Raw genomic sequence first — 22,840 nt, forward strand, 5'->3', positions numbered from 1 at the left:
ATACATTACACCAACCGAACAGCACTACTCTCTCGCCCAACAGAACAACAACTGCACACGACATGCTCTCAACAAGTACTGCCCACGGCAACCTATCAACTACTACTGCCCCAGTGGAGGCGGCGGAATAATAATCTTTGGCGCAATCTCTGGCGATGTGACTCAGTGTGGCCACCTTTCAATACTTACGGGAGACGTTCATGAAATTGACCAAAAATGTAAATTTACAGTTTATTTTTTATTAGTAGAACGCATGGGCAGTAATTTCCCACAGTTTCAATGACGAAATCGCATCAGAAGTGCCTGAAAAATAATTAAGTGAGAACAACAGGATGACGGTCGAAGATACTGCTCAAATTCAGGATTTTTTTTCACCCTGAATGTAGTAGACAAACGAGGTTTTGCTGCAATGAATAAATCATACATTGAAGTTTTTAATGGTATTTTGTTTTTGAAAAATACTAATATCTTCCCTGTGTAATCCGGATCTTCCCGAGGCAGCTCTGATAGGAGATAGATCGACGAATGTCGCTGTAACTCCAGTAAATTAACGTATGACACTGATCCTTCCAGATATAATTTTAGTGCGTGGTAGGGATTTGTAAAATTTTTTTGGAAAATATTTGAAAAAATTACCATCTTTGGATACTTCGTTTTGGCTCAGATGGTACTGAGCACTATGGGACTTAACATCCGAGGACTTAACTACTTAAACCTAACTAACCTAAGGACATCACACACATGCATTCCCGAGGCAGGATTCGAACCTGCGAGCGTAGCAGTCAAGCGGTTCCGGACTGAAGCGCCTAGAACTGTTCGGATAGCGCGGCCGGCACACTTCGTTTTTGGCCAAAAAATATACTAAATACTAACATCAAAAAAATCGGTTACGATGAAGTGAATTCAGTTTGCTTGAAGGGGGACCAAAAATAATTAAAATCGGATGAGAATTGCAGCTTGGGCGACGTCAACCATGCTGAAAAACCTGTTTTGAGAAGAACGCGTGTAACATTTGACAAGTATTTACTATATAAAGAAGGGAAAAGCTTGAAACTTACGGGGTATCATCGGCTGGTCCATAATAACTATCGCCCCTGCTGCTTTGACCTGACGAGCCATCATTTTCGTCCTCAAAACCCTTTTGATCACTGCGCGCCCCGCCACTAGCGTCTTCATCTTCACAGAAGATTTTGATTTGAAGGCCATTTGTCACGTGCATTAATGCAGTATCTGGTACACTGAGTAGACATACCGTCAAATTTGAAGCAATGTTGACAATTTCGCTTCTGCTGCAACGTATATCCAAATGAGACTATTGCAACTATCATTAACATTTTGAGAAAGACCGTCCGAACAACACTCTAGCAAACATCTCACGGATGCAACGAAGGGAGCGTGAAAGCGGAACCGGTTCTCTAACACCGAGAAGCTGCCATGCGCGGTCGGCTTCAAACGCTCTCAGAATCGTTACTTTTTGGAGATCGGCATAATATTCTGGGGAATAATTCTTCAATGTACATATATGTTACAGTGAAACACCGAAATATGGAGAATGTCGACTTTCACCGGTGAATGCCAACATCTCCAATTTCGGTCATTCACGCTAACATGTCCATTCCTATGATGTTTTTGTTTTTAATATTAAGCATCGTTAAAATTAAAAAAATCTTTAGGTACCAAATCCTTTAAATTCACAAAGGGAACAAACTCTATTAAATCGAAAATGGTTCAAATGGCTCTGAGCACTATGCGACTTAACATATATGGTCATCAGTCGCCTAGAACTTAGAACTAATTAAACCTAGCTAACCTAAGGACATCACACACATCCATGCCCGAGGCAGGATTCGAACCTGCGACCGTAGCAGTCACGCGGTTCCGGACTGAGCGCCTAGAACCGAGAGACCACCGCGGCCGGCCTATTAAATCGAAAAAGGAATTCAAATGATTAAATCACCACAGAGCAAAAATCAAACGCAACGATTAACTGATTCAAAATGCAATTAAATGGCCGCTGAAATATAATTAACCAGTGCAAAGGTACCAGCTTATGCTCCGGCCACGCTTCATACAGTTGCTTAGTTCACCTCAGACTCTGAAACATACGCAAGATACACTCTGAAATTATGTAACAAATACCAATTACAGATGACAAGGGGGCACTTGCTCTCAGATCAAGGGAACTCTGTCCGTTTAGCCCAACAATACGAAAAGACAATTGAACATAAAAATTCGATAAAACACTTAGAACTCCAGTTCGTTCAGATAGAATTCAAAAGAATCAAGTCACGCATGCTTTAAAAACAAAAGATATTACAAGGTTTGAACCTCTGAATGGTTAAAAATAAGGCAGAGATAGAGATTTGACAAACAATTTCTACACTTATTCGACGAGTAAGGGAGCTGAAGGTGGCCAAAATGTGACCCCTTTTACCAATCTAGGGATTGCACCAACGTCTGGAATCGTAATTAACTCACACACGGCTCGACTGGAATAACCAGGTATGTTTTACGAGTGTTTGAGTTGAACAGAGAAACGCTCCGTTACATGCTAGCGATGGTTCGTAGCGACATTGAATAACAAGATTACAAACACTCTGTATAATAGCAAAACACAAGTCCGATAACCTTCAATGACTGCGTAAGGGCCGAGCGGTTCTGGGCGCTACAGCCTGGAACCGCGCGACCGCTACGGTCGCAGGTTCGAATCCGGCCTCGGGCATGAATGTGTGTGATGTCCTTAGGTTAGTTAGGTTTAAGTAGTTCTAAGTTGTAGGGGACTGATGACCTCAGATGTTAAGTCCCATAGTGCTCAGAGCCATTTGAACATTTGACTTTGAAAGGGAAATATAAATTTTAGAATAAGATGCTGTAAACAACTGAAGCACTGAAAAGTGGAAACACACCCAACCACCCACCCACCCACCCACACACACACACACACACACACACACACACACACACACACACACACACACACATTTGCAAATTACCTCATATAGCAAAATCATAACAGGTCAAATTTATTTTCACATTCACCACAAAGTTGTCAAATGGAAATCTGAGCCTGTTCCTTCTGTTCCTTGTGGCTACTACCCACCTTTCTTCACCCTTCTCCCTGCTTCCCTCTTGTTCCACACTCTTCCTGTTTCTACTTCATATCCTACAAAACTGCTGAAGAGACTCATTTATTTCCACAATTTCCATGTCAATACAGTCACCTAAACGGACAAAAACTGCAGTACCCATCACACAAAGTCCTGGACTTCACAATTCTATGTAAGCCAGGCATTTTTCTCTCGTGACAAATATAATATTTACTAAGAATAAGTCACTTAAATTCCGATAAATGACATACCGCGTTTACAAAAACTGCTGAGCCATTGAGGTTTGTGTTGCATGGATAATTAAGGTACATTGCCGTCATCTAACATGCCTCAGGGACTGGAATCTTATAGAGCCATTGAAGTCTGTATTGGTTGGTTAATTAAGATTCATTGCCCTGATCCCCAGTGTCTCAGGGATTGGAAAGTTATTGACCCATTGAAGTCTTCATTGTATGAATAATTAAGGTTCGTTGTCTTCATCTGACATATCTCAAGGATTGGAATGTTCTTGATCGATTAATGTCTGTAATGGGTGGATAATTGTGGTTCATTGTTCTAATCCACCATACCTCAGGCGTTGGGATGTTCTTGATCCATTTAGGTCTGTATTGAACGGATAATTAAGATTGCCCTTATCCACAACGTCTCAGGGATTGGAATGTTCTTGAGCCACTGAGGCCTGTATTGGATGAATAACTGAAGCAGACTTTCCTCGTCCATCATATCTCAAGAAGTGGAATGTTCTTGAGGCATCGACGTCTGTATTGGTCGAGTAATTAGGGGTCATTGCCCTCGTCAGTCACGTCTGAAGGTTTCCGTACAAAAGAGGAAAAAATATTAGGCTATGACATCCCGTCGACGACGAGGTCATTGAAGACAGGCCACAAGTTCGGTATTGAGAAGGACAAAATGGAAATTGGCCGTGCCCTTTCCAAGTGATCACCCTGACATTTGCCTTAAGAGATTTAGCGAAATCGCAGAAAAACCTAAATTGTATAGTTTCTTTGTGAAGAGTGCCGTAGAATGATATTTAACATCATTCATAAATTTATAGAAGTTATAGAGTGCAGCAATCAGTCGTCCTTTTTTAGATTTTATTACGCAAATGCAGGTTTCGGCTAGTGGCTAGCCATTCTCAATGCACTATTTTCTTGTCTCGATGCATGTAAGTTGTTCGGGCGTCAGTCACACTTCTTTGAATACTCATTGAGTATTGAGTATTGGATTTGCGTAATAAAATCTAAAAAAGAACGACTGATTGTTGCACTCTATAATTCATGTCACATAACAGTCGCTGAGTGCACCCACTTTCCGAATGGAAGGTAACCTGATCGATATGAAATTGTATTCATTGGATTATCTAAAAGGTGAAGCTGTTTTGGCTGACCAGCCTTGTTCTACACTATTAGGTATTGGATGTACCGATCTATATATACATATGTACATCCGATGGTGTAGAACACGGCTGATATGTAAATACATATAAGGCCATGTCCTGACTGACTGATAGAGCATTGTCCAACCCACACTGCTAAGGACAGTAACTTGACATTTGGAAAAAATGTTGATCTTATAATGTAGGCATCATTTAAGAAGTGATTTTTAGATATTCTATCCCTAAGGGGGTGAAATATGGTATGAAATGATTTCTTAAAATCTATCGCTATTAAGACAAGTTTGAAGTTAGATCTACGAAAATTGTTAATTGGCTTTTCAGTCAGAAATAAAGAAATACGCTTTTCATAATTTTTGAAAATTTAACCAAGTGAAATAGTGGGCGAAAGCGTTTTTTTTTAAGTTCGTAATTAAAGAACTGCTAAAGTATTTTTAAAGCTACGCCTATGGAAACAGATATTTAGCTTCTTGGTTACAAGTAGAAAATCACATATTTCACTGTTTTCGCAAATTCGACCCTCAAGGGGGTGACATATAGGATGAAAATTTTTATGAGAGTGTTTCATTGTGAAACCATTTTCAAAAGGAATTTTCATTTCGGTTCTCAGTTAGAAATAAAAAATATGTGTTTCATTCTTTTTTGGAAATTCTACCCTTAAGGGGGTGACATAGGGGATGACAATTTTTAAGAAAATATTTCGTTACCAGTATATTACGACATTTTGAAAGTAAAATCTATGAAAACTGGTACTGAACTTCTAAGGAAATATGTGTTAGAGGATGACAGTTTCTGTGGAAATACCGCCACAAGAATTCAAAAGGCACTATTAACAAATAGCTGTGACTCCAGCTACCAGAATAGTTTTTTGCTTAGAAGTTCTTTCCAAAAGGACCATGCTCCTATGGCCTTAACTAGCGTGAACACTTTAGAAGATGTTGCAGTTTGTGAACAACGTAAAAATTCGTTAGAGATAAACAAAATAACTTGTACAGGCCACAGTCCATGCGAGCAAAGGAGAGAGAGCTGAGCTTGTTAATTATACCTCCACGGCAGTGAGAAAGTAACCTCCATAGATGAATTCGCTATTCTTCCACTCAGTACAGCTCCATCTAAACGGACGGAACAAGAGCCTGAAAACTTTATGATGTTGAAGAACTGCTTGGACGTAACTACTCCATACGAATATTCAGATGGCCATTGCCACATATTTTATTATTTCTCCTACAATTAGCTATAAACTGTTAATGTTTTGATAACACTTTGATATTTAAATGCGTGTATCTCCCTTATTGTTCAGGTAATGTTCTGGCTACTTAAGTGACAAATAAGGGGTTTTAATGATGCACGTGTAGTGCATACAGTCTCCAACTGGTGCTTGAGGTTGTAGCAAATAAGCCTCGTGACAGATGTTTCCAAGAAGTGCACCACATCGGCAGCTGAGACACTGTTTAGACTCTTAGCAGCCTTAATACGTCTGCAGAAACACTTTGCAGTCAAGGCACATTATCTCCGCTACGTTGCGAAAGATCTCTGCATAGCCAACGTCGTGCGCTACAAGGAGAAAAGTGATGCTATTAGAAATCTGCAGCAGCTGCTTTTGCTGGAACTGCAACAAGCTGCCCAAGCACTGAAGGCCGAATTTCTTTTTATTCTCCTTGAAGCTTAGTGAACACATGTGGTCGGATTTTTCGGTGAATTGATCCGGCGGGCAACCATTGCTTCAGTTTATCCCAGGAATGTTAAATGGTCAGTTAATTAGTTATTTACGTGACCTGTGAATCATATTAATTTCGTGAGAACTCTCTGTTAAGATTTATAGATCAGACACATTTCTCTATGAAACCTCTTGCACGTAAGCCATTTACATATTGGGTTTTCACTATAATCTAAGCTACAAAAATCATTTATTGAATATAATTGAATCAGATACAGATACACAGAGTTTCAAAATTGCACCGATAAACTTCGAGGGTTGTAAAAAGTGTGTTGAGGAGCAAAATGAGGATAGGAGGTCGTGATGTTACGGAGCGTCGAAATTATAGGCACCAGCGCTTGTATATGTATGTACACACATAGCGATTCCGTGATGATACTACAAACTTTCAGAGATGATGGAGAAGGCTAAATGTATCAGTTTGAAAGGGAAAATCGTTCTGATACCTCTTACAGTGGAATAAATGTTACGGTGCTGTTGTTGCTAAGATAGTAGAGTAGGCATCTTTCAGACGTAGGAGTATGGACCAAAACAAGAAACAAAATGTCTAATAAACGTGGGCTCTAAAATGTATACCTTAAGAGCTATGAACACTCATTCAATATAGGAAATGCGTTTAACATAGCGAAGATGAACAAGTGCTCATAGTTGTTGAGTTATACGTTTTAGAACCAATGTTTACTGGACATTTCTTCTTGTTTTGGTTCATACTACCACTTCTGAAAGCTGTCTATCCTACAATCTTAGCAACAACAGCACCGCTACATGTATTCCAATGTAGTATCAGCACGATTTTCGCTTATAACTTTGTTAAATGGAACTCCTTTTTCCTTTATTAAGGGGCCACTATCTGGACTTCCCTCACTGCATTGTTGTATGAACCATCTACAAACATCTACTTCCAGTTCTTTCTTCTTACTCTTTCCCATAACCTTCTGTTTTCCCAGCTCACTATCCATTTTGGTTGCATACTGTTCAATAAAACAGTCTTTCTTTTTGACATCATAAATACACTCCTGGAAATGGAAAAAAGAACACATTGACACCGGTGTGTCAGACCCACCATACTTGCTCCGGACACTGCGAGAGGGCTGTACAAGCAATGATCACACGCACGGCACAGCGGACACACCAGGAACCGCGGTGTTGGCCGTCGAATGGCGCTAGCTGCGCAGCATTTGTGCACCGCCGCCGTCAGTGTCAGCCAGTTTGCCGTGGCATACGGAGCTCCATCGCAGTCTTTAACACTGGTAGCATGCCGCGACAGCGTGGACGTGAACCGTATGTGCAGTTGACGGACTTTGAGCGAGGGCGTATAGTGGGCATGCGGGAGGCCGGGTGGACGTACCGCCGAATTGCTCAACACGTGGGGCGTGAGGTCTCCACAGTACTTCGATGTTGTCGCCAGTGGTCGGCGGAAGGTGCACGTGCCCGTCGACCTGGGACCGGACCGCAGCGACGCACGGATGCACGCCAAGACACTAGGATCCTACGCAGTGCCGTAGCGGACCGCACCGCCACTTCCCAGCAAATTAGGGACACTGTTGCTCCTGGGGTATCGGCGACGACCATTCGCAACCGTCTCCATGAAGCTGGGCTACGGTCCCGCACACCGTTAGGCCGTCTTCCGCTCACGCCCCAACATCGTGCAGCCCGCCTCCAGTGGTGTCGCGACAGGCGTGAATGGAGGGACGAATGGAGACGTGTCGTCTTCAGCGATGAGAGTCGCTTCTGACTTGGTGCCAATGATGGTCGTATGCGTGTTTGGCGCCGTGCAGGTGAGCGCCACAATCAGGACTGCATACGACCGAGGCACACAGGGCCAACTCCCGGCATCATGGTGTGGGGAGCGATCCCCTACACTGGCCGTACACCTCTGGTGCTCGTCGAGAGGACACTGAATAGTGCACGGTACATCCAAACCGTCATCGAACCCGTCGTTCTACCATTCCTAGACCGGCAAGGGAACTTGCTGTTCCAACAGGACAATGCACGTCCGCATGTATCCCGTGCCACCCAACGTGCTCTAGAAGGTGTAAGTCAACTACCCTGGCCAGCAAGATCTCCGGATCTGTCCCCCATTGAGCATGTTTGGGACTGGATGAAGCGTCGTCTCACGCGGTCTGCACGTCCAGCACGAACGCTGGTCCAACTGAAGCGCCAGGTGGAAATGGCATGGCAAGCCGTTCCACAGGACTACATCCAGCATCTCTACGATCGTCTCCATGGGAGAATAGCAGCCTGGATTGCTGCGAAAGGTGGATATACACTGTACTAGTGCCGACATTGTGCATGCTCTGTTGCCTGTGTCTATGTGCCTGTGGTTCTGTTAGTGTGATCATGTGATGTATCTGACTCCAGGAATGTGTCAATAAAGTTTCCCCTTCCTGGGACAATGAATTCACGGTGTTCTTATTTCAATTTCCAGGAGTGTATGTGGCTGGAGTTATAAAGATTATTTTGGGGCACCCAGTAATATCGTCACCACTCTCCCAGTCTGCCTCCATATCGCTGGCTACACTATCACTATAGTGGTAAATATATGGACCCGCATTCCAATAATGTTGCGTAATATCACTGCTCGCTTCGTCGTATATCTCGGGGAGGCACCATGACAACAAGATAAGCGAGATTAGGACGCATATCGAAGCGTATAGACCACGGGTGTGCAACCGGCGATTGGTTTTAATCCGGCCTGCGGAAGGAATTCCTGGGAGAGAGGTCGAGGCATTGAAATTGTACTCCGACTGGGACGCGTTTTCGGGTATTTCCGGCGGCGGTCGACTCGACTGCAGTTTGCAGCAGATGACGCAGGCCAGTGAAAGGTTTGCACATTCCGCACATGCGCAGTGCCACTTCGTTCGATGCTGAGGTGCCATTCCGTACAGCTGGAGAGTCTTTTCAATGATGTTCGAGTTTATGGGAATTTTCACTGGAGCTTGAATAGGAATTCGGACTGAGGAGGGAGGCATGCTTGTATAGTCCGTGGAATTGTGTAAAGCCTCGGTGCCAGGTTGGTGTAGTGGTTAGCGCATCTACATAGTGAGTAGGAGAACCGGGTTCGAATCCTGACCACGATACAAATTTTCATTCGTCTCTTCAGTCTGCATATGTACATCATAGCTATTTGAGACTTGAAAAGGTCTCTGGAAGGATATAGTTTCACTTGCTTAAAGCGCCTGCACCTGGGTTGCAGGTAGGATTTCCCTTTTTGTTCGATATTGATGTGCTTTTACAATGGATAGCCTCTGCAAGGCTGTTCTAGTTTGGGGGGAAATACCAAGAGAGCTTACATGAATTGCAATTTGGATCGAAGGGGGAGGAGTGCTAGGATAGTCCGTGCACTGGTGCAAAGGCACTGCGCCAGGGTGGCGTAGTGGTTAGAGCACCTCTCTAGTGAGCAAGAGACATGGGTTCGAATCCCGGACTTCGTACAAATTTTCATCTGTAGCTTCAGTCTGCTTATACAGAACCCAGATGTTTGAGACTTGGAAAGGTCTCTGGAATCATGTAATTTCATTTGGTTGAGGCACCTGTGCCTGAGTTTCAGGCAGGATCCCCCAATTTGTACTATGGTGACGTGGTATTCTAAAACAATTGGAGATCCTCGGCAATGGTATTCGAGTTTATGGGGAATACCAAATGGACTTAGTCAAGAATAGGAATTTGGACTAAGGACGGAGGTGTGGAAAGCACTGTGCGTGGTGTAGTGGTTAGCACATCTTCCTACTGAGCAGAAGAGTCGGGTTCGAATCCTGGACTTGGTAAAACTTGCCATTCATCACTTCGGTCCCTATATATACAGCGTATATGTTTAACAGCCGGCCGCGGTGGCAGAGCGGTTCTAGGCGCTTCAGTCCGGAGCCGCGCGACAGCTACTGTCGCAGGTTCGAATCCTGCCTCGGGCATGGATGTGCGTTTAAGTAGTTCTAAGTTCTGAGTGACTGATGACCTCTGATGTTAAGTCCTATAGTGCTCAGAGCCATTTGAACCATTGTTTGATGCCTCTGGAACCATATGGTTTCATTTGACTCCCGACTTGTAAACGAGGGCCTGTGTAGGGTAGGTGCCTTGCGTGATACAGGACTTAGCGGAGGGAGTCAGGTGAAGCAGTAACCGTCATGGTGTGAACTTGAAGATGTTCAGAAACCGTGGTAAAAGGAAATTAATATTGCATGTGATCTCTGAGTTGATTGATTAATGATGTACTTTCCAGTGTACCGCCGAGTTGTCTTCATTTTACGCCAAATATTTCGGTAACCGGTCCTGAAAGTCTTCCTCAAGCGCTTGTGATTCGAATCCAGAGAGCGAGTACGCATAGCAGCAAAACTCACAGCACCTGAAGAACACCGGTGGGTCGGTCGTCGAAATATTGTGCAGAAAATGGAAACAGTACAGTATTAAACAAGTGGTTACTTCCCAGATGAGAAAAGGTTATTGCTAGCATCATCCGTTGGACACGAAAATAACACTGAGCGGCGTGTAAGACAGAGAAAGACGCGACAAAACGCCCGTTTATTTCCCTGCCTCGTGCGGGCAGTAAGAATGCCCCACTGTCAGGCAATGAAGATAAGACAAAGCAACGGGAACGGACCGGTTCGCTTATCAGAGTCCGCACAAGGCAGTCCCGCGCTTGGCGTTCTGCTCGCCGGCCACGGCTTGCAGCACACTGCTTCCTATCCACGTCTCTTATAGATGAAAAAAATGACTCTATGCACTATGCGACTTCACATCTGAGGTCGTCAGTCCCCTAGACTTGGAACTACTTAAACCTAACTAACCCAAGGACATCACACACGTCCATGCCCGAGGCAGGATTCGAACCTGCGACCGTAGCAGCAGCGCGTTTCCAGACTGAAGCACCTAGAACCGTTCAGCCACAGCGGCCAGCTCTTGTAGAAGAACTGTGGGCATGTTCGACAAGTAGAGTGAAATTAATACTGGGAAAGAAATTACTGCACATTTTAACTCGTTTACACCATCAGTTTTACGCACTGCATTTACAAATATTCCCACAAATTCTTCCATCTGCAGCAGTTCGGCCGGCCGGTACAAGTCTTTCTATTTGACACCATTTTGACGACTTGCGCGTCGATTAAGATGAGATGAAATTATAAGAAGAGCACCCAATATCAGAACGAAAACAAATCTTCGATCCAGGACCCGTGATGAAGAGGCAGTAATCCTAAGCACTATTTTCCCCTTTCTGCTTTTTTAAAATTTATGTTTTAAGTAGTATATTGAAGTAAAATAAACAACAGATCCCTACTTGCAATGGCAATTGATTCTTCTATTTACACAACTCAAAACAGTCAAAATTGCGACGCCTTCGTCGGTGCTGACATATGGGCTCTAATTTCCCGAATTATCACCAGTAGCGAAAATAAAATTCGATTTTTATCACTGTCACATGTTCGTTTCCATTTATGCATTAAATCGTAAAACCACACTAAAGTGGAAAATTGGGGTGAAATAAATAACAGGTTACCACTTGGAACGGTAAGTGTTCTTCCTACTGACATAACTCAAAAGAGTTAAAATACTGACGAATAAAATTATGGAATAAATGTTCATTCAAAAACATTTCCACAGCTTAAGGCACGCAAAGTGATGTCTGTAAATAAGCCAGGGTTGCAAAACTACCGTAGACTGTGAAACGTCCCCTTAGAAAAATTAATGAATTACTGTGCTGGTAAACCCCTTACGTTACTTGATTTTCAAACAGCTGAGCAAAACTGAACGTACTCAGACATTTCTCTCTTTACTCATTCTGATCATCACTTCATCACTAAACTGACACACAATATTTTAGCGCAACGCAATCTGACTTTCAATAATCCCTACAAAAGAATGGCCCTGACTAACAATAACCTATACCTTTCATGAATCTCTTACTTCACAAAAATCTTCGTTACTTGAACTACTGCAATACAGCGAGCGCCAATACTGGCAGCTAAATAAAATATACTGTCTCTGAAAGACACACGTCCAGATCATCCGCTCTCAAAACTCCGCCATCTCTCTCCCAACATCCACCACAGCTGGCGGCTCACCTCCAACTGCGAAACGCTGTTCACATCCAAATGTCCAAAACTACAATAGCGAATATTCCAACAATGCCAGCCAGCAACAGACTGCACACAGCACAGCCAGTGATTTTCATACAGAGCGCTACGTGGCATTACCAATATAAAAACCTAAACAGCCTACTTACAACTGTTGTATTCAAGCATAGACTAGATTAGCTTCCCTAGTAGCCTTTGTCATTTACGATCGTGACCACGTTACCTATACATCAGGTGTGTTGCATACATATCGGGCGTTACCTCATTTCGATCACTCTCTTAATAGATTCCCCTAGAAACCGGAAGCGATGAACCGATCACTATCTTACTTGTTTCGTCTGGAAGTTGTGAACCGTCTAGGAACTGAGTCAGGTTATATATAAAGGGCTAAGGAAAATTTTCGTTCTACGTACTTATCGTCCTATCTGTTACTTAAAAATAGACACTATTTACAATAAAATTGAAATTATCAATGTTTCATTAAAGTTTTGTTCGAAAACTGGTAGTTTGTAACGTGAAACAATGGGATTTAGCAGCAAGAATTTAAAAAAATGCAATGCTGAATTATCACCTAGCGCTAGAAAAGCTAGGTGCTCCAAAGAAAGGTAAAGTTAAAAAACCACAGAACAAAAAAATATGAAACATCGCTTCAGTACTTCGCCGAGCTTATATAAAACATATATCACAAGCAACGTTCGCACTTATCAGCAACAGCAGGAAACTCTTGCCTTACGTTCCTTAGAGTACAAAATAACAGCAATAATTACACAGATTTTTTATGATTGTCCATATAAACTGTACTTGCATCAAAAGCAACAGCATTGGTCACATAAAACCGCAGAATTTACGGTATGATCTATCTTTCATTACTCATAAAATGTAAATTATTCTTTGTAGGGGTATAAAATACACAATGGGCTATCACTGAACAATGTGCTGTTTCAATTATGTACAAAACAAGCAAACAAACAACAAGAAGGGGAATTCGTTGGCTGACAGTTTCTCTCTCACACATTAATTTATTTTTCTTGCCCTACTAATGCTGCCAATACTACCGGTAATCCTGTCATTTCCTACGTCATTTATGTACTGTATCAGAGCTATCGAACCATAGTTTTGGTAGAGCGCAAATCAGCTTTCGGCAAATGAAACAAAATTCGTCGCCGGAGGAGTTTTCTCATTAGAACAGTTTTCATGTTAGTGCCAAAATAAGAGAGTTCTTGAGTAACATAAGACAAAGGAGTGAGTATTACGGTTCAAAACAGCAAAACTGTACTCCTTATGGTAGTCCACATAACAGTTAAAGTTTTGAAAGCATTCCTTACTTTTATTATTCTTCTGCAACTTTAAAATGCTCTATTAGAATATAAAATACGTACTGTTCGAAGTTCGACGTTTTGTTTGTTAGCACGTAAACAATGAACTCTGCGCCACCCTTTAGATACCACTAACTCGTAGGAGGTATACTGTATGAACAAGCTCTAACAGCACTGCAATACGTAGGTGAAAAGCAACGTCAGACAGTGTAGCTCACTCTCGTAATAGTATAAAAAGCTGTTCAGACAAGACCTTGCTTACACTCAACGACATAATCTGTGTGACTTGAAATCATCGTAGACAGTATAGACCTGTACTATCCCAACGACTTCACGGAAGATTTGATATTCAGCCTCTCACGGTATAAATCACACTACAGCTCGCTGCGCCACCACCGTGTACGAAAAGATGGACACAGTAACACTTTTCGTGGTATAATGAGGTCAGAAGTAGCTATCTGGATATTAATTAGAACAACGCATCTGACCGTCATGGTTCACTGGGTTCGAAAGATAAACTACTTCGTGATTCAACGAGGAGTAGGAATGATGTATTTGTATTGTATTGTATTGTATCGAACTGGGGCCTAGAAACGACGGAGGTGCTTTGTCCCCGCCGTAGACCTCAGTGGTTCACAACCCCACAACGGGCTACAGCAGTCCACTCACCCCACCGCCGCCCCATACCGAACCCAGGGTTATTGTGCGGTTTGGCTCCCAGTGGACTCCCCCAGGAACGTCTTATACCAGACTAGAGTAACCCCAATGTTTGTGTGGTAGAGTAATTATGGTGTACGCGTACGTGGAGAAAGAGTTTGTGCAGCAATAAGCTGACATAGTGTAAATGAGGCGGAAAAAGGGGAACCAGCCCGCATTCGCCGAGACAGATGGAAAACCGCCTTAAAAACCATCCACAGATTGGCCGGCACACCGGACCTCGACATTAATCCGCCGAACGGATTCGTGCCGGGAAGCTGCACGCCTTCCCGTCCGGAAAGCTGCGCGTTAGATCACACGGCTGTCTATGATGTATTTCCTTCACCAGTAACAACAACCTACAGTGACGCTTACTCTGTGTACTCTTACAACACAACACTTTCTCAACAACGTAGGTACCAGAAACGATAGCTTTCGTATAAAACTGATGAATACGTCATATAGATCCGTTGCCTCTTGCAGTTGCTCCTCCTTTAAAGCTTCAACGAGTAATCGTATATGCACTCACTCTGTGTGAAATAAATTTTTACGTAAATAGGAGAATACGTTCACAAGGCAAAGATATAATTTTATATTGTTTATCTCTGCTTGTCAATGAACGATAACCTCTATAAGTAGCACCTCGCTACAACAATATTCTCAACTATACTGAAATTGTATCATAATAAACTATTCCGTTAATCTCAACCTTTCGGAATTGGAATAACTTTTCATTTATAACTGATCACTTTTCAATAAAACGCAACCTTGCTTTCCCTGTCTAAAGACTAATTATCTTTCTTTTCGTTGCATGTCGTTCTCTGAAAAATACTATTCCTTCCCTTTAATTTTCTTTTTTTACATTTATCAATATACCAGTCTTTTACTTTATTGGTCTTTGGATTCACTGTGTTGCGAAAAGATGTATTCAAGAGATTAGTCTGCTTTCAAATAAGCCCTTGATATTTTTTTTCCTTGCAACAGTTCGGGGATGAAGGACAAGTCGGATACTGACTTTTTCTGTTTAAACCCGTTTACTTTATTCTCTACAATTAAATCATTTACAGGTACAAGTCAGCGTTTTATTTTACGAGTGCTGGTTCTTTATTCAAAATCCCACTAAGCGGAAATGTAATTAAGAAAAAATACTGTCACCGCCACTTTTCAGCTACATGAACTACAAACAATCAGACCAAGCTCAACCATTTCGGGCACTGATTTCCGCGACCCACGAATATTTGGAACTCAAAACACAGAACTCGATGACCTCTTTCAGAGAGAATTAGTATGTTCTCTAATAAATGGTTCTTGATCTGCTGGGCATAGCACAACCGCTGACTTGACATGACACAGTTGTCCTCGATTATCAGGTGTCACATAAAAAAAAGAAAACTATACAAACAAACTAACAAGCTCTTCATTTTCCTAGCACATAAAAATCGATAGCATGTTGAGGCGATGTAAACAAGTGATGCGCTTTTTACCGATTGAAGACGGTCTGGCGCTTTACAACTAATAGCTGCAGACAGCTCTTCATTTATTACTCGTTTTAGGGCAAGTTTGCGTGACGCTGTTAGTTTGCGAAACTCATTTCCTGAGCCCAGTTACGCGAATATGGTTCCGTCCGTGATTGCAGACACAGCAACAACAGCCGATGCTTCAGTTTCGTCGTTTTCTGTGTGCCGGAGTCGGTTCTGGATTGAGAGTAATGACAGATACACGCAAGATGGAGGCGTTAATACGTGACTACATGAAACTACTGCTTAAGAAAAAGGAATAAGAGACGTGTTTGGATTGGCCCGTTGTTCAGCGACCTTGCTGAAAGAAATTATTGTTGAAGATCCGAGATGTTATTTCAGTCTTCTGAGAATGTCACCAGAACTGTTCACGTTAAGAGAGGCCGTGATGCGATAAAGATGCTGCAATGCGCGGCGAAGCGTTGTCGTCGAAACTGAAACTACAGACCACATTGCATGTTTCTGGCAATTGTGCGTTCTTATTCGTCCATACACAATTTTTTGTGTGTTCGAAAAGCAACAGTTGCCACGTCGTTTCCAGTTACATGTGAGCCCATGACTGCAGCTTGTGAATGTGATGCACTGCTGCGACGTCAGATAAATGGATGTTGAATAAAGAACTCAGTTTACCATATTTGTGTAGTTTATACTCGTGTACACAGTGTTCCTTAAAAAGGAATCCACCAGTTGGAACCGCGAGATTTTTTATACTGTCGATGCCTGTTCCACAGCCAAATGTTTTACTTGCTACTATTTTTCGGAATTCACTTCTTTACGTGTCTCTAGATGAGTACATTTTTATGCCTCTCATATATCGACAATCCAGGTCGGATACGACGGCCTCAAGTGCAACAACACGTCGCTGCTTGATTTTATACTCAAAATCGCTGAAATCCCCCAAACACCTATGCGTAGCCGAGATGGCTAAGAAGCAAGCAATTCGCTCCGTTCCCCACTTGATATTCAACTCCGTTGACACGTCATCAACACGACAACTAACATGAAAGCACGCATAAATACTAGTTTCGTGTCGACACAGTTGGAACAAGCCGAAACTCTTTAGGTTCTACAGCGAATTATGCTGTGGCCACCAGCGCAGTTTAAAAACTTCGGTTCGCTGCCTGGTGTTGTTGTTGTTGTTGTTGTGGTCTTCAGTCCTGAGACTGGTTTGATGCAGCTCTCCATGCTACTCTATCCTGTGCAAGCTTCTTGATCTCCCAGTACCTACTGCAACCTACATCCTTCTGAATCTGCTTAGTGTAGTCACCTCTTGGTCTCCCTCTACGATTTTTACCCTCCACGCTGCCCTCCAATACTAAATTGGTGATCCCTTGATGCCTCAGAACATGTCCTACCAACCGATCCCTTCTTCTAGTCAAGTTGTGCCACAAACTTCTCTTCTCCCCAATCCTATTCAATACTTCCTCATTAATTATGTGATCTACCCATCTAATCTTCAGCATTCTTCTGTATCACCACATTTCGAAAGATTCTATTCTCTTCTTGTCCAAACTATTTATCGTCCATGACTCTCTTCCATACATGGCTACATTCCATACAAATACTTTCAGAAATGACTTCCTGGCACTTAAATCTATACTCGATGTTAACAAATTTCTCCTCTTCAGAAACGCCTTCCTTGCCATTGCCAGTCTACATTTTACATCCTCTCTACTTCGACCATCATCAGTTATTTTGCTCCCCAAATAGCAAAACTCCTTTACTACTTTAAGTGTCTCACTTCCTAATCTAATTCCCTCAGCATCACCCGACTTAATTCGACTACATTCCATTATCCTCGTTTTGCTTTTGTTGATGGTCATCTTCTATCCTCCTTTCAAGACACGATCCATTCCGTTCAACTGCTCTTCCAAGTCCTTTGCTGTCTCTGACAGAATTACGATGTCATCGGCGAACCTCAAAGTTTTTATTTCTTCTCCATGGATTTTAATACCTACTCCGAATTTTTCTTTTGTTTCCTTCACTGCTTGCTCAATATACAGATTGAATAACATCGGGGATAGACTACAGCCATCTCTCACTCCCTTCCCAACCACTGCTTCCCTTTCATGTCCCTCGACTCTTATAACTGCCATCTGGTTTCTATACAGATTGTAAATAGCCTTTCGCTCCCTGTATTTTACCCCTGCCATCGTTCAGAATTTGCAAGAGAGTGTTCCAGTCAGCATTGTCAAAAGCTTTCTCTGTCTAAAAATGCTAGAAACGTAGGTATGCCCTTCTTTAATCTAGCTTCTAAGATAAGTCGTAGGATCAGTATTGCCTCACGTGTTCCAACATTTATACGGAATCCAAACTGATCTTCCGCGAGGTCAGCTTCTACTAGTTTTTCCATTCGTCTGTAAAGAACTCGCGTTAGTATTTTCCAGCTGTGACTTATTAAACTGATAGTTCGGTAATTTTCACATCTGTCAACACCTGCTTTCTTTGGGATTGGAATTATTATATTCTTCTTGAATTCTGAGGGTATTTCGAATGTCTCATACATCTTGCTCACGAGATGGTAGAGTTTTGTCAGGACTGGCTCTTCGAAGACCGTCAGTAGTTCCAATGGAAAGTTGTCTACTACGGGGGCCTTGTTTCGACTCAGGTCTTTCAGTGCTCTGTCAAACTCCTCGCGCAGTATCGTATCTCCCATTTCATCTTCATCTACATCCTCTTCCATTTCCATAATATTGTCCTCAGGTACATCGCCCTTGTATAGACCCTCTATATACTCCTTCCACCTTTCTGCTTTCCCTTCTTGGGTTAGAACTGGGTTTCCATCTGAGCTCTTAATATTCATACAAGTGGTCCTCTTTTCTCCAAAGGTCTCTTTAATTTTCCTGTAGGCAGTTATCTATCTTACCCCTAGTGAGATAAGCCTCTACATCCTTACATTTGTCCTCTAGCCATCCCTGCTTAGCCACTATGCACTTCCTGTCGATGTCATTTTTGACACGTTTGTATTCCTTTTTGCCTGCTTCATTTACTGCATTTTTATATTTTCTCCTTTCATCAGTTAAGTTCAATATTTCTTCTGTTACCCAAGGATTTCTAGTAGTCCTCGTCTTTTTACCTACTTGATCCTCTGCTGCCTCCACTACTTCATCCCTCAAAGCTACCCATTCTTCTTCTATTGTATTTCTTTCCCCCATTCCTGTCAATTGCTCCCTTATGCTCTCCTTGAAACTCTGTACAACCTCTGGTTCTTTCAGTTTATCCAGGTCCCATCTCATTAAATTCCCACCTTTTTGCAGTTTCTTCAGTTTTAATCTACCGTTCATAATCAACAGATTGTGGTCAGAGTCCACATCTGTCCTTGGAAATGTCATACAATTTAAAACCTGGTTCCTAAATCTCTGTCTTACCATTATATAATCTTTCTGATACCTTTTGATATCTCTAGGGTTCTTCCATGTATACAACTCTAGTTAGAAAACGGCACCTATTTATACTCGGCTGTGCACCCCTGTTAAGCTAACGCGCCACTTCGAGTCACGTACTCACCACACCTAGGTTGCGCCAGTGGGCCCCTTCTGCCTGTAGCTTGCCCCATGCCTTTGTTTAACGCCAACGTGCAATAATTACTCACACGTGGCAAATGGCAGCGCTATCAGTGAAGGGTATAAATGCGTGGCCGGGGGACACGGAAAACTGCAGTCGTAGTCGTAATGCGGAAACAGAGCGGATAATCTGACACCCAAAAGGGCATGATCATTGTCTTTCGGCCCAAGGGTGGAAATATTTCCGAAACGGCTAAAGTTTGTAAAATGTTCGCGTGCCGCCGTAGTTACACTACACTCATTCCCATAAATTTAAGATAATTGAAGAATGTGGCGACACACAATGTGGCACTACACAAGACTGGCGGTAATAACATATTAACATAGGGAACACACACCACAAAGATCTGTAAGTCCTCGGTATTGGTGATAAGTTGAGAAAAACTTCCCGAAACACACGTGCTACAAAACGCCACTGTTTTCTGCGCATGTACCCCGACATCAGTATGGGATATGATCACCATGCATACGTACACAGACCGCGCAACGGATTAGCATACTCTGTACCAGGTGGTCGAGCAGCTGCTGGGGCACGGCGTCCCATTCTTGCACCAGTGCCTATCGGAGTTCTTGAAGTGTCGTAGGGGTTTGAAGACGTGCAGCGATACGTCGACCGAGAGCATCCCAGACGTTCTCGATGGGGTTTACGTCTGGAGAACAGGCAGGTCACTCCATTCGCCAGATGTCTTCTGTTTCACGGTGCTCCTCCACGATGGCAGCTCGCAGGGGCCGGGCGTTATCATCCATCAGGAGGAAGGTGAGACCCGCTGCATCCCTGAAACGCATATAAGTGCAAAATGACGTCCCGATACACCTGCCCTGTTACAGTTATTCTGTCAAATATATGCAGGGGTCTACATGCACCAACCAAAATCCCACCCCACACCATCAAACCACGACCTCCATACAGGTCCCTTTCAAGGACATTAAGGGGTTGGTATCTGATTCCTGGTTCGCGCCAGGCTAAAACCCGGCGAGAATCACTGTTCAGACTATACCTGGACTCGTCTGTGAACATAAACTGGGACCACTGTTCGAATGACAATGTATCCATCATCCATCAGGAGGAAGGTGAGACCCGCTGCATCCCTGAAACGCATATAAGTGCAAAATGACGTCCAAATACACCTGCCCTGTTACAGTTCTTCTGTCAAATATATGCAGGGGTCTACATGCACCAATCAAAATCCCACCCCACACCATCAAACCACGACCTCCATACAGGTCCCTTTCAAGGACATTAAGTGGTTGGTATCTGATTCCTGGTTCGCGCCAGGCTAAAACCCGGCGAGAATCACTGTTCAGACTATACCTGGACTCGTCTGTGAACATAACCTGGGACCACTGTTCGAATGACCATGTATCCATCATCCATCAGGAGGGAGGTGAGACCCGCTGCATCCCTGAAACGCATATAAGTGCAGAATGACGTCCTGATACACCTGCCCTGTTACAGTTCTTCAGTCAAATATATGCAGGGGTCTACATGCACCAACCAAAATCCCACCCCACACCATCAAACCGCGACCTCCATACAGATCCCTTTCAAGGACATTAAGGGGTTGGTATCTGATTCCTGGTTCGCGCCAGGCTAAAACCCGGCGAGAATCACTGTTCAGACTATACCTGGACTCGTCTGTGAACATAACCTGGGACCACTGTTCGAATGACAATGTATCCATCATCCATCAGGAGGAAGGTGAGACCCGCTGCATCCCTGAAACGCATATAAGTGCAAAATGACGTCCAAATACACCTGCCCTGTTACAGTTCTTCTGTCAAATATATGCAGGGGTCTACATGCACCAATCAAAATCCCACCCCACACCATCAAACCACGACCTCCATACAGGTCCCTTTCAAGGACATTAAGTGGTTGGTATCTGATTCCTGGTTCGCGCCAGGCTAAAACCCGGCGAGAATCACTGTTCAGACTATACCTGGATTCGTCTGTGAACATAACCTGGGACCACTGTTCGAATGACCATGTATCCATCATCCATCAGGAGGGAGGTGAGACCCGCTGCATCCCTGAAACGCATATAAGTGCAGAATGACGTCCTGATACACCTGCCCTGTTACAGTTCTTCTGTCAAATATATGTAGGGGTCTACATGCACCAATCAAGATCCCATCCCACACCATCAAACCGCGACCTCCATACAGGTCCCTTTCAAGGACATTAAGGGGTTGGTATCTGATTCCTGGTTCGCGCCAGGCTAAAACCCGGCGAGAATCACTGTTCAGACTATACCTGGACTCGTCTGTGAACACAACCTGGGACCACTGTTCGAATGACCAAGTTCTGTGTTGCTGACACCAGGCTTTACGGGCTCTCCTGAGACCAGGGGTCAGTTAAATGCACCTTTCAGGTCTCTGGGACAATAAACCACATCTGTTCAGTCATCTGTAGACTGTGTGTCTGGAGACAACTGTCCCAATGGCTATGGTGAGGTCCCAAGCAAGGCTACCTGCAGTACTTCCTGGTCGTCTGCGGGCACTGGTCGTGAGAAATCGATCTTCTTGTGGTGTTGTACACTGTGGACGTCGCCTACTGTACCGCCTGGACACGTTTCGTGTCTGCTGGAATCGTTGCCATAATCTTGAAATCACACTTGACCTGCTGTGTTTGACCTGCCTCCAGTCGCCCCGGTATTCTACCCCTCATAACGTAATCAATATGTGTTCTTTGAGCCATTTTTCAACACACACTCACCATTAGCACGTCTGAAAACGCCTGCACACTTACTCGCTGCACCGTACTCTGACATGCACCAACGCACCTCTGCGTATGTGGACTGCTGCTAGCGCCACCGTGCGATACCGCCGTCAAATGAACCGCATGGTCATACCCCGAGGTGATTTAAACCCGTAAACCGCCCACCAGAGCGTTGTTTCACAATGTAACAGCATTATCCTTAATTTATGAGCATGAGTGTATACCTTGCATGGCAAAATCGTGCTATCCAAAACCAGTGCCGGGGTAACCGCGAATCGTAGATGAAAGGGATGAACAGCGGCAGTGGAGATTTGAACGGGCAAATACATGTGCAACTGTTGAGCAACTGACCGCCTAGATGAATCAAAGGCCTTCAGCGAGCGTTGCTGCATGTGGGTCTCTGCAGCAGTCACCTGGTTCGTGCATCCATGCTGACTGCAGTTTATTGGCGACGAAAGCCGGAATTTTCACGCCAGTACCACAAATCGAAGGCCACTGCGTGGAGACTGATGGCCTTTTCAGATGAATCACATTTTATGCTCGATCGGCGTGAAATGTCTGAAAGCAAACCCTTCAACAATTGTCGGAAGGGTACAAGGCGGAGGAGAGAGCGTCGTGGCTTGGGGAATGTTTTCACTGGGCCATTTCGTCATTCTAGGGGGGACAATGGATCAACACAAATATGCATCTGTCTATGCGGATCCTGTCCACTTCGTTCTTCCTTGGCAGGATGGCATCTACCAGCAG

Source organism: Schistocerca gregaria, chromosome 9 (assembly GCF_023897955.1).
Source record: "Schistocerca gregaria isolate iqSchGreg1 chromosome 9, iqSchGreg1.2, whole genome shotgun sequence".
Classification (NCBI taxonomy): Eukaryota; Metazoa; Arthropoda; class Insecta; order Orthoptera; family Acrididae; genus Schistocerca; species Schistocerca gregaria.